This window comes from Drosophila ananassae, chromosome 2R, assembly GCF_017639315.1.
Source record: "Drosophila ananassae strain 14024-0371.13 chromosome 2R, ASM1763931v2, whole genome shotgun sequence".
In the NCBI taxonomy this organism is placed as follows: Eukaryota; Metazoa; Arthropoda; class Insecta; order Diptera; family Drosophilidae; genus Drosophila; species Drosophila ananassae.
In genome coordinates, this window is record NC_057928.1 from 6,066,431 (window position 1) to 6,079,863 (window position 13,433).

General features: G+C 42.6%; 1 non-coding gene across 1 annotated transcript; it reads left to right on the forward strand.

Annotated features, from left to right (window-relative positions):
• Positions 1–13,093: 13,093 nt before the first annotated feature.
• Positions 13,094–13,165, forward strand: Trnac-gca. The gene has a single exon. It is a non-coding gene; the product is annotated as a tRNA-Cys (tRNA).
• Positions 13,166–13,433: the final 268 nt, after the last annotated feature.

A 13,433-nucleotide genomic window follows, 5' to 3' on the forward strand; every position in this document is an offset into this window, starting at 1 on the left:
AGTGGGCCTTCGAGTGGCCATCATAGTCCTAACCCATGATGTTGGCAACAATGAACGGCACACCTTCAAGCACCTTTGATTTTCCCTGTCAAGTGTTGAGCCCATTTTCAGGCGACCTTAGTTACAAATTCATCATTTTCTCAAAAACTGAAAAAATAAATTGTGATCCAAAGACATTTTCTGAGTTGGTTGGAACAATTTTAGACAAGATGGTATAGGTGATGGAGCGTTAAAAGTTAAAAAGGATAAAAAAAACGCAAAGAAATTAGTTTATTTACCAATTATTTCGAATCCAGAATATTTTCCTAGGTAACCTATAGATCACTGTAATTATTTACACAAAAAATAAATAAATCAACGAAGATAAATATTATGATTTTATGGAAGATTATTTATATCTGAAAATGAAAATTAATATTAAAATAAATTATTATATTGAAGTAGAAACCAAGCACCTTAATCATTATTAATTTTGTTTAAAAAATCACAAAATAATGTTTATGTCTTGATTTTTATTTTTCCGTCCGGAAAATAATCATAATTTTTTCGCTCAAAAATATAAATCACTCGATTCAAGTGTGATTTATTAAATTGATTAATTTTTCTATGTTTGATTATCCTTATATCCCATATATCCTTAGACCAATTCTAAAGGTAAAAATTAATACCATTATAAATTAAACTGCAAATTTTAAACCCCAGTAAGAAAAACCTACATAGAAAAAATATTGAAAATTATCTTTTGTCACTATCCCTATTTTTTAACTATTCCATCAGTTTAAACTTTTTTAGTGCGAATTACTCGCATTCCGCTGGACTTTAATGCATTATCATGTTGCAAGTGCCGGGCCGTGACTCATTGGAAGGAACACTCGTCGTCTAATTGAAAGTTGAAACTGCCATCCGGCAACGCATTGTCATTAAAGCCAGATTTAAGCACACACATGTCTAATTAGCAGCCCATTAGCCAGCTCGTGGATGCAACACAAGGCCCCGGTCCAGCCCCCCTTTTTTTTGCGCCTCTTTTTATAGTTGGTCACGAGGAGTGGATGGGATGGGGTTGTGAGGGGGCACCCGGGATCAATGCTTATCGGAAAAGTGCAGCTGCAGTTGCGGCACATGGCAATGGTGAGAGGAGGGATGGTTGAGGAGCCGGGGAAAATATCGGAGGACCAAAGTTTATTGTTTCAGGCGAGTGAAATAAAATTCACCAGCGAGGAATTGTTGCCGACGAGGAGTCGACCCTCCTTTGGCCAAAATGACATTTTCAGTTCCCCATTGTCCGTCCAACGTATCAATTCAGAGTTTCAGAGTACACTGAGGGAAATAATTTAATTGATAAATGGACTAAGCTCATATCTATTAATTTCCAAGAGACCAGTTTTTGGCTGTGCAGGACGGCGGCTCCCACACTGAGACCGGTGTCCATGGATCGGGAACAGATTCTGAAACAGAAACCGAAGCCGAAAGAGGCCAGAACCAGTGGCTATCCGATAATGTGGTCAATGAATGTCATATGCAAATGCAAAAGCATTACCCCTTTGCTGTTGTTGCCACTGCCACTGCCACTGCTACCGACTGCCACTGCTGGCCGTGTGGCAGTCATTTCCAATTATCGACAAATAAGTGAAGTGAAGAGCTGGCAAAATTGTTGTCATAAAAAATTGCTTGTAAATTCAGCATCCGCGCGCCCAAGGCTGGGGAGAGGACAGCATGGAGGATGGGAAAATTACAAAGGAAAAACCAGGATGTTGGACAGGCTCGACCGGTCGGGCAGGACATCCGGAAGCCGAATCAGGTATGCGCTTAATTTGCATAGATCATTCGAAGGAAAACAGATGAAATGCAATTGCTGGTTGGCAGCTCTCGGAGACTGCTTAACATAAAGGACTTTTGTGATTTTTCAAGTTTGTTATTGTTCTGGGGACATTATGCAGCACACATCCTCGTGCTGGAAGACACACTGGCCATATGGAGATGAGGTCATCCATGGCAGCTTTCGCCTCACAGCGAGCCAAATGAGTTAGCAGCAAGTGGAGCAGAGGATGTGCCGGCAGGACATTGCCAAGTCGATAAACAAAGGAGCAAACTTCGGGCCTGGGCGAGGTCCTGTTCACATGAGCAGACGTTTTAATTTTATCGAATGGACGACAGGCGGCTGGACAACGAAGGACACCGTCCGGCAGGACCCAGTCCGGACCAACCTCGGGCCTCACAATTGAGCACGCTTGGCGGCGCAAATAAGTCCAGTCCAGTCCAGTCCGGTCCAGCACAGCCCTGCCCGGAGTCCAGCTGGAGTGGAGACAATGACAAAACCGTATTGGAAAATGTGGAAAAACCGGCTGAAAGGAAACTCTGTTCCCACATGTGTGTGTGTGTGTGGGGGGGGTGGCTGCCGACGGGGGTTGTATTTTACAAGCCGTTGCTTCTTAATTTAAATATGTTTCAATGCACAAAGCTAAATTAAAATGTATTTATAAAACACAAAGGTGGTGAAAGGGGTGGGATGGAGGACAGGACGGAGGACAGGACGGAGGACCTCTTCTAATGGTTATTTTTATCGTGGCGTGCTTACCTTGCGAGTGCTCAGCCCAGCGTTAAGTACGAAATCCTTTAATAAGGCTCAGCTCGTGTCATCCGCCCGGGCACCCCACCGCATCCCACCTCCCACCTCCTACCTCCTGCCTGTGTGCACTTGCTTCATTTGGCGGCAAGCTCCCGCATCATCTCTCTAAACAGTGTCAACCACGAAGCCAAACCAAAGTCCCGCTTTGCGTCCAAGCAGCCGCACACTTTTGGACACTCCACTCATCCGCGCCCGCAGCGGGCAGCGGGTGGGGCGCCGCATGTCCCCAGGGGTAATTAGCGCGGAACATTTTCCGGAGAAGTGGCAGCCGCCCACTCCCGCCACAACTGTTTTGCGGCGGAAAGTGTGTCGATGGCGAGCTGGGTAAGCAAACGCTTCAGTGAGAATTCCCAAACATTATGAATCTTCAATAAGTAATCGAAATGCTTAAATCCTTCAAATGGTTTCCAGTTATTTAAGGACTTGATCAATAAAATGGGGAAACCTCATCAAGCACGAACCCTTTGATATGAAACTGATGGAATTCAGTGGCGAATGTCTAGTGTAAAGGGAGACTCATTATTCACATGACTTTATTCGCTAGAGTAGTTGCCAATGAACCCTTTTATCGTTCTAGTAATAATTTCAATATCCATGCAGAGAATATTTTAGGGAATTGTCGGATCCAGTCGTCCCACCTTTTGCACCTCGTGTGCAAATATTCGTCATAAAAACATTAATTTGAAGTCCTTAACTCAAGAAACATTTTCCCATTTATGATCCTGTTGGGCCAAGCAGCCACCAAAAGGTGCATTTAAAATAATCATAAAATGCTAAGCTGCAGCTGTTGTTATCAGCATGTTTTCGTCTCTGTTTTGTCTCCCAGTTTCGCATGCGCTTTATTGTTATTTGTAGCGTATGTGCTTTGGGGAGCTTTGGTTGAGCTTCTGCGCAAGCTCTTAGGTTTTTATGACTTGTAATTCGGCATTGTTTTGGACCGGTCGCGGAATTTGTTTTGGGGTTAAATTGACCCATAATAAATTGATTTGTAAAATTGAACCTGGTCTATTAATTCGGCCGCTATCAAAACGCTGATAGCTCAACAGATCCTGCCAAATCTGTGAGCCCGAAGGAAAATTTCTATATCACTAACCTATACATAACCAGGGACTAACCAAACTGTACCAACCAATCTAACTATACTTTCTTTGGGAGGGGATTTCCAGACCAATCGATCCCCCCCCAATAGTTCCATTTGCATGTCGTCGCCGGATAACAAGTCCCGCTGCTATTTCAACGGGTCTAGGATTATCCTAAAGATCCAACACATATGGATGTCATGAAAAAAGTTGAAGGTCCGGTGGTGTTAATCTTTTTCTTGGGAGCCGTTTGGTATGCATGAGAACATCTCTGAAAGAGAGCTTCACTAGAGAGATGGCTCTGCTCTGGAGGTGGCGAAGGCTCTCTTGATGTCCACTGGAGCAGTTCGAGCAGGGAGCCGTTGTGAATAGGGACACAGATACTCTGCCCATCTACCGGGTGCCGTGATCCCATAGATCGGAAGAGGTTTAGATAGGCCTCCATCCTTAACCGAGGATTAAGTCATGACCCGAACAGATTGACTTTCATTCGGTATCCGGCGGAACATGGTTCCAAAGGCGCGCTGATTGACGCATAGCTTCATATCCCAAGCCCAAGGGGGCCAAGAGATTAAGCCAACATGGCAGGTGTTTACGTTAAACCACTCCGACTATCGATGGTCTTGGAAATGGAAATTACCAAAGTAATGATAAACACAGAAAAAATATGAAGAACAATTAGTGATTAAGTTAAGCAAAGGGTTCATAAACCGATTGCTGGTTAGCTGCCGCAACTTGCACTTGAGCAAATTGGACGTGGGGAAATGAGTCCAGAATAGAGAAACCTATGAGACTAACTTTATTAATATAAAAGTTCAAGATTTATAGCTTTTTGCATACATGGAAATTGCTTGGGTGATAAATGAATGGAAAAAAAGCAAAACGTAAAAATGACAAACTAGCAATCTAAAAAGTGTGGACTGTGCTACAATATTTTGTCGATTGCATTAAATTGAAACATCAGCAGTTCTTGCCGCAGTTCGGGATTGTTGATACTGTAGACTGTTGTACATATTTAAAAAAAAGTTAATATCAGAACCCACTAAATTTTTTGGAGTAGTTGTAATGATAGTTTGACGCCAAGCCAAGCCCCTGTTCCAAGCAATAGGGTCTGCGACCATCCTTTCCAGAAATCTCGCCTCAGTAAGCACCTCCCGGGGCTAAACGAGGCCCAGACGAGTTCAATTAACGCAGTCCAGCCACACAGAAGCAGCCCCTCAATTAGCACCGAGTCAACTGCGATCCATGAGTAGCCTAGCCCACCTGCCACGCCCCCCGCCTGGCTGTTGGATAAACTATGGCAGTATGGCAGGAGCAGGAGCAGGAGCAGGAGCAGGACTGGGATGATTTTCCGCAGCAGTTTGTCGGAGCTGCTTTGAGGAATGCGGGCCCTGCACTTGTTCCGATTGTGGTTGCCGGACGTGCAAAGGGCCGGAGTCTGCGTCTGAGGCGGAATTTGGATCTGAACCTGAATCGGACTTGGATAGAACAAGCCGAACAGACGCTTCCGTGGCCGCTTAGGTTAATTTCCCTTTGATGATGGCATGTTTCGCGCGACCATTGAAGCATGCAATGGACTGGCTCACTTCAGCAAACAGAAAAAGCAAAGCAAACCCCAAGCCCAAGCACAAGCAAACAGGGTTGTGGGTGAAGTGAATGAATGCGCGCCTGAATAGTTTACTTCGGCTAGGAAACTTCGGGCCAACTCTCTTCCTGTGCCTGCAATAATTTTCCGCTGCGAAAAAAAAATCAACTTTCAGTGGCTTCATAATAATGAAGCTTATGGCTTCCTTTAACTCGCAATCATTTTCCTTTATTTTGATATTTTTTCGCCGACCATCAGACCATCAGGCCATCAGACCATCAGACCATCGGGCCGAAATGGAGAGCCGTGGAAGAAAAGGCCAGCTCAGCACCCAACAAAATTGAATTAGAGTTGAAATTTAAATGGCCGGAGAGGCACCAAAAGGCAGGCGATGGGGAGGAGTCACGTAGCAGGACTGCCGAGGCTGCTCGTCCTTGTTTGTATATTATTTATTTTAATGATTGTGATTACCCCGAAAGGAAGCCCGCAAACCCAAGCTCAACTGGGCGGAACACAGTTTTCCTTTTTTTCGTTCCTCGTTCCTCGTCTTTGAGCCCCAAAGAGCTGAGCCCAAAAGCGTGCTAGGAAATCATTTGAGAATTGCTTCGGAAAAGTTGAGGAGGAATGGGGCGCATGCCAAAATAATGTTCAAGAGCTTGGATCCGAGGCATGTGAAATATTAAGGGGTAATTTGTCGCCGCAGGGACGGGGAGAAGGGGTAACCCTTACAGAATTGGGATGCAATTTCTTAGCCCGACCAAGGTGGCCAAGAAAAATTACAGGCAACACAGCCGTCAATATCAGAAACCAAGGTTTACATTATAATCGCTGGTACTCAGGTATCAAAAAATGGTTCAATAATTGCGTGATTATTTCTGGTGTAAGTACCAGAGACGATCGAAATTATAGCCCAAGAAATGTGCACTATAGGGGGGCTTCTATAGATACCTCTTTATAGGTATTGTGATTAATTAGGCTAGTAGTGTGGGATTCTGTATTATTTCGATATAGCGTATAATTGAGGATGCTTATAATTGAGATCCAAATCTTCTCTACATTTTAAGAAACTATTATTAACCTTCTTTTAACATTTTCACATATCTATTTTAGGAGTCTGTGATATTTTTAGTCCTTGAGTTCCAGGCATGAACTGTGGCTCTATCGACAATATAATTTTTAAGGATACGGTATAAGGATACAGTTTAAGGATAAGGCATAATTGAGGATTCTGTTGGATCTTCTCTTTAGTTTTTTTAACATTTTTTTGAGAAAATAATTGTACCTCAATTTTCCTTGTATTAGTTAAAATACCAATTTTGCCACAAAACCTCAAAATTATCCTCCTAAAACAGGATGTACATTTTCACAAAACTTGTTTGAAAATATTCGCCTCCCCGAGAGTACCCAGGCAGGAACATTCAACAAATGCTAAATGCCTGCCCTAAAGCTTTTTATGATTACAGACACATCATAAAAACCCAATTTAGACCAGTCACGCCTCCACACCATCGGCAAACAATCCTGGCTCTGCTTCTTGCTGGCACACCCACACCCCATACCACACACCCCATAGACTCCATCCCGCCCCCACTTTCTGACACCATAGATATTGACTGAAATCTCAGCTGCGGAAATATTGAAATCTAAAAAGCAAATAATTTAATTCGCTTAAACTTTCAGCCTGAGTCAGGATCAGGATAACGTGAGGTGGTGGCGCTACACAGACGGGCGAGGGGAATGGGGGGAGGGAGGTCCAGGACGACGGAGGAATAAAGGACCGCATAGACAAGCTCCGTTGCTGTTGCCTTACATCCGGACATTTTGAGAGAGGAACACAAAGACAGGGACGGGGACAGTAACGGAGAGGAGGAGGAAGCCACAGCCGCCATCAAATTTGAATTCGCAAAATGGGAGGCAGGTGGAAAGGGACAGGGTAGCGGGCGGGTTCCGGGCACCGGGGCTGCTTCTGTCACGCATTACCTAGGAGCTGGGGGGTGGAAGCCATCCCCCATCCTCACAAGACACTCAACGTTTTTAGCGCAAGCTGTCAAGGCACAGGACACACAGGACACAGAGTACAGAGAGAGTAGCTGTGCCTGCTTTACACTGAGAAAAATCATAAATTTGTTAGCGAATATTTCAATCTTCAAAGTGGCAGAAATTAGCTACAGAATCAGCTTGAGTGAATAAGTATAAACTAAATAAAATTCAATTTCCGTGCTATTTTGATCATAATTTTTACTAAATATTACTAATTTATAATACTTATTATGAAATTAAAAGAAGGAACTAGTCATGGATGTAAGATAAGAATAAAAATTCATCATAAGCGAACTACTTGTAATCTTATACAGAATTTTTTATAGAATTTTAAACTTTATAAATCGGAATAATGAAACACTCCTATATCCAAAAAATATAATATTAGGCAGAATGGAGAGTTTTAGGCGCATATTAGCATTTTATTTAGGCTTCTAGAACCAATTTATCCATGGACTTATTGAACATCTTCTTATTTTCCCGGAATATATTTTATAATACATCTGTTGGCATTGTGAAATATGAAATACAATGGAACACTTCAACCTCCCTTTTAAAATATATTTCAATCTTTAAATACATTTTCCTCCTGTGTGGCCATGAATGCTGCGTGATTTCCTGGAAGGAGAACACGACAGCGTGTCCATGTCCTTCTCTGCTGTCTCATTTGGTTTCCATTTTTATTTGCCGTGTTACAACCAACACGGAGAATGGAGAACGAGGAACTTGGAGGGTGGCTGGAGGGGATGGGAGAGGGGAAGGACAACAAAGTTGCCGTGAGGCATTTGACGCGTCGCAGAGTTTGCGTCTAAATGCTTTTGGGCCAGCACTTTAGTGGCAGAAGGCGGGGAAGGCGATCCTGAGAACAGAGACGGGTACAGGGGACAGAGTCAGAGTCAGAGGATTTGGATGCCGACGAGAAAGGGAAAGGGGACAAAGGACAGGGATAAGGGCTTGGACGAGGCATTGTTAGGACGTGGACAGGTCCTGCCGATGCTCACTCCCCTGGAGGCCGCTTCACTTGAGCAGATAATTTCCACGGTTGTGTTTTGATAATGATGATGTGAAAATTTTGTTGGTTTAGTTTTTTTTTCGTACTTTTTGGCTGCAAGGGCGGTTTCTGTGGCGGCACCGTGTCAGACCGAGTTGTTGTGATACTTTCTGTCAACACCATTTTGTATAGTTCGCTGTGGTTTGGCCAAAGTTTGGAACGGAAAACCGTTTTCCCAGAAATAACCAACAGAAAATTATCAACAAACTACAAAAAGTTTGAGCAGAGCTGCGTTGATTGGTGGTATCGAGTCCCCTGAAAGTAAATCTCTGTCCAAAGCCTGAAAAAATGTTTATTGCTGCTTGATTTACTTTCATCCGAACACCTCAAGCGAATTCCTCTAATATCAGGTTCGCCCACCTTCATCCCTGTTTCAAGATTCTTGCTGAAAGTTGGTCACCAACCACTCGGGCTGAAGTGTCCCGTCTTGGCCAAAGTCTCCGCTTACATCAGGATATTCCCCATTTTATAGCCACCCAGCTCCCTCCGCCTCCTCCAGTGACGGCTTCGCCGACTTTTGATTACCGTTTGAGGAGCTGCATTCGAAATCAGTTTTAGTTTGCATGTCCTTTGGCGCATAAACGGAATTGAAATTGAATTTTTGGGGTTCTCGGCACTTTGATGTCCCTAAACGAGGATAAACAGCAGGACAAAACACAGGTCACTTAACGGTTTTGGGGCATTTAGGGACATCCAGTTAATGGAGGAGGGAAAGTGCCCTGCTATCTCAGAACTTCTGATTTGTTCCCATTTGACGACTGACTGACTGACTGACTGACTGGGGGTCTGAATGATTGACTGATTGTCTCGCATGCCCTGCCCTCTGACATCCTCCGGCCCTCAGTCCTCGCAGGAGTCACTGGATGCCGGGAGCCGTTTTAGTTCGTCCTGCTAAAAAGCTTTTTCATGATTATCGCAGTTAAGTGTCAATTTTAATCTAGGGACATACCCTCAACATGGCTCTTCCCTAAGTTTTTAGCCGAGTGTTCTTAAAGACATCGAAGGACGAGGCGAAGCTGGGTCGCGGCAAAAAGTTCCCCAGAATAATAAACTCAAAATGTTTTCACTTTTTCTCGTAGAATAGAGTCGGTCATAGTTCCGTAGTTGATAAGATTTTGTACAAACTTATGAAATAGCTTATAAAAGTGGGCTTCAACTATGACAGAGACAAAATTATTGAAGGAATTGGAAATTTATTTAGTCATGTCAGAGTTATTTATTTTGTTATACCAGCTTCAAGTTGGAAAATGTTTAAGACCGGAATACCTTTTATGTTTGAAGATATTGATTTGTGCTTTAAAATTAAAAGGGGGAGTATAAATAAATGGTGATTTTGAAGAAATCTAGCTCAGTCTACCATGTATCCTATATAAAAAAACGGGGGATTTAAACCAGGGCTATCGAAAACATTCGACGACTTAGAACGCGAATCGTGTACACCACCGACTACTCAAGCTTTATGAAACAAAGTGTTAAAGACTTGTAAAGATGTTTTTTAGATCTTTATCACTGACACAGAGAGAAAAAATCGACACTGAGTACTAGCGATCTTCTTTGTACTGCAATCTAATCATAGTGTTTTGTGACTATGAATGGGAAAGTGGGGAATCACGACGCAACTTTGGGTATATTCTGTATATGAACAGTTTCTCTATCGATTATAAAAATGTTCTATAAAGTTGAAAAAAGAAACTAACTCATAAGAAGCAGAAAGAAGCTGAAACCTGCCTCTTTGTAAAACTTTTACTTCCACGCAGGAAGTTTGAGGAAATATGATGATTTCTTCTTTAAAAAGGTCAGTATTAAAAGAGAATTATCAGGGTGTTTTATAAAAACAAAATAAATAGGCCTAATATTGTATAGATTGCTAAGAAATTATTTATTTCAATTTTACCCAGAATGGTAAAAATATACAAGTTAATTTTTAAAAGAAAGACAGGCTAATATAACTTGCGACAGAATAATCAATTTTCTAATAGTAATTTACATACAAATTATGGGGCTGTTTCTTGATTATATAAATACTATATAATCCTTTGCGATTTTTACATGTGAATTAATTTGCTTCCATTCAGATCGGAACTCCCATGAAACAGAATTTTCGCATTCACATTCTCAAAGCATTTTCTAACCCTGCAGAGAAGCATTCGTATCTCCGTTTTATACTGCTTAATATGCAAATTACTTCGTTTCTAATTAAAATAACTGAGCACTGCTTTTTGGGGGTTTCCTCCTTTATTTTCATTTTCCCTGTTTTTCGGTCTATTTGGAAACACATTTTGGCCACGCCACACTGGGGAGGAGTGCGGAGTCCCTTGAGTTTGGTGGATCTATTGGCGATGGCACGTCGGGAGTAGAAAAACAGGAAAATTACTCTCTATGTTGGTGTGGCTCTGGCACGGGAAGGTGAAGGTTTCTTGCCTGCAGGACAGGCTTCTCCTCCTGTTCATTGTCGTCCTGTTCTGTGTTTGAACTAAAACCAGAAAGAAAAGCCAACTTCGGCCGCAGCTTATATAGCCTTGCAGTTGAAAAGACACAAATATAAGAATATTTATATACATTTTTAATAAGTGGTGGATTCTAATGTTTAGTTATATAGGAAAAAGAATGAAACTCGGAAACTGAATAGAGCTAGGACAGAGCAGTTCCCCATAAATTATATTTAATAGAAAGTTATTAAATAACCTGTAAAAACACGGTATTAATTTTCTTTCGTTCCGTTATATGACAGCTTATTCACATGAAATATTTGAAGAAAAAATCAATCAAATGATGGTTTCTATTGCAGGATATGGGATATAGTTGAACGGTCTAAAAAATAATGTGCGTATTTTAAGTCTGTGTGAATTGGTTATATTAATTTAACATACAATGTACACATGAATATAAAGTCTGCTAATTTTTTCACAAAATTGTAATACCCCCGCAGAGGTATACAAATATTTTCCACCAGAGTTTCCATCGGTTTTTTTTATTAACGCCTCAATTAAAAAGTACTCTCCGAGTTATAAGTTTTAAGGGTTGAGTTTGCAAATTTGAGCAATTTATTTAAATTGGAGAGCTGAACTTTAATGAGCCCTTGATGCGTTGGGTCAGGCCTGAAGGTGCTTTTAATAAATGCCTAACCTTAGCGTCCCGAAGGATCTAGTATTTGGGTTAAATTATTATTATTTACAATTTTCTGATTGAAGTTTAATGAACTATTTCTGCAACAATATGCATTGCTCTTTCCATGCTGTCCAATTCAATTAAATTGATGTCTATTATATATTTATTATTAAATGTAGAACCTCGAAGGCGAACACAAGCCGGCCTTGTCACTTGATCTATGTAATTACTAAAGAGTACAAATAAACGTAGAAACAAAGCCCATGACAGATATATCTTGAAAATGGAGAGCATGGGGATGGAGGAAGGATAGAATTCCGATTGGAAAATGCCTGACAAATGCAGACAAAGCACCGAAACATCTGCAACAAATCAATTATTGCAACAACTTTTGGACTTCGGCCACTCCTACGTCCTTCTATTTTGCAGGATGCTGGCAGGAAATTTTTATTGGTTTCGGGATTTGGGTGGGAGTTGGAGCTTATCGATAAACTTTCCGATAAAGTGTGGTCATTGGGGGCGCAACTCCCGGACGGAATCGCATTTGCCGAAGTTGGTCCAGCCCGGCCCTGGTCCTGGTCCTGGACCTGGTCTGGTTCTGGTTGTGATGCCGATGCTGGCGTAAGTGAGTCGAAGACTTTGTTGCTGATATATCAAAGGACTTTAAATTAAAATTCAATTACGCCCTGCCCCCACACCACTTCACTTTGAAGCTTTTGGGAATTGTAGCACCAACGGGGGGCGTGACCAGCCCCCTCCCAACCCACCTGGAAACGAGTAGCATACAGCATGGGGCATGGGAGGAGGGCACTGATGGAAATTGTGTCGAGAGGAGCCGCCTGGCAGTGACAGAGTTCAGAGGCTTGCCAGGCTCACTTTGAAGTGTTTGACTATGGCACTGGCACACCTTCCTACACCTACACCTACACCTACACCTGACCTGACCTCGCCCCCTGGCCAAACAAAAGCGAAAATCAATCCATGCAACATTTTACATATTTAAATTGGGCAAACTCAAAATATCTGGGTACACACATTTGTTCACTGCGAAAACCGAGTTTAGCTCTCGGGTCTCCAGGAAAATTTCCAATTTTAAATTTTCACATTGCATTTGCCGGCGACAGGAGTGAAGGAGGGGCAGAGTGGCAGAGTGGCATAGTGGCAGAGGGAAAGGGGTTGACCGTGCCATGGCGAGCACTTACAACAACTTATAAATAGCCCGAGTCTGTGCAAATTTTCACATTAATTAAATTTCAGCAGCGACGACGACAACGCAACCAGAACAGGCCAGACCCAGACCGGGCCCGGGACCGGGACCGGGGTCGGTGGCTGGCGGATGGCGGATGGCGGCGGGGGACCACGACAACGTTGACATATTGAAGGAAAACGACAGATTTAGTACATAATATATAGACGGTGTATATGCACTCTGTTCAGATACAGACACAAAGCAGATAGATGGGCGAAGAGATATGCGTTTAATAAAACTGAAACGCATCATTCGAGCAATAGAATTGCAAACAAATATAAGTTCTCATGCGGCTCTACCAGGTTTACAAAATAATAACTCCTTTTGGCGAGTAGTAGACCACTTTCTTTCAGTCGGGGGTATAGCTCAGGGGTAGAGCATTCGACTGCAGATCGAGAGGTCCCTGGTTCAAATCCGGGTGCCCCCTTTTTTTTGGCTTTTTTTCCTTTAATGGTATTCTTTATAAACCATTACTTTCCCGCTCATAAACGAAAATATACTGCCAGCAGAATATCTTTTTGTAACATATCCCCCAGACATTCTTCACCTTTTCCACAACTATTTCGCTGTCACTGCTCGGCATTCCTCGCCCGATTGCGGTCCGATGAAGCTGAAATGTTGCCACTGCCGTGGCATCATAAACCACTTCGCCTGGACCGAGCTGCATCAACATTTTCCACCGAGCGAGGCACTTC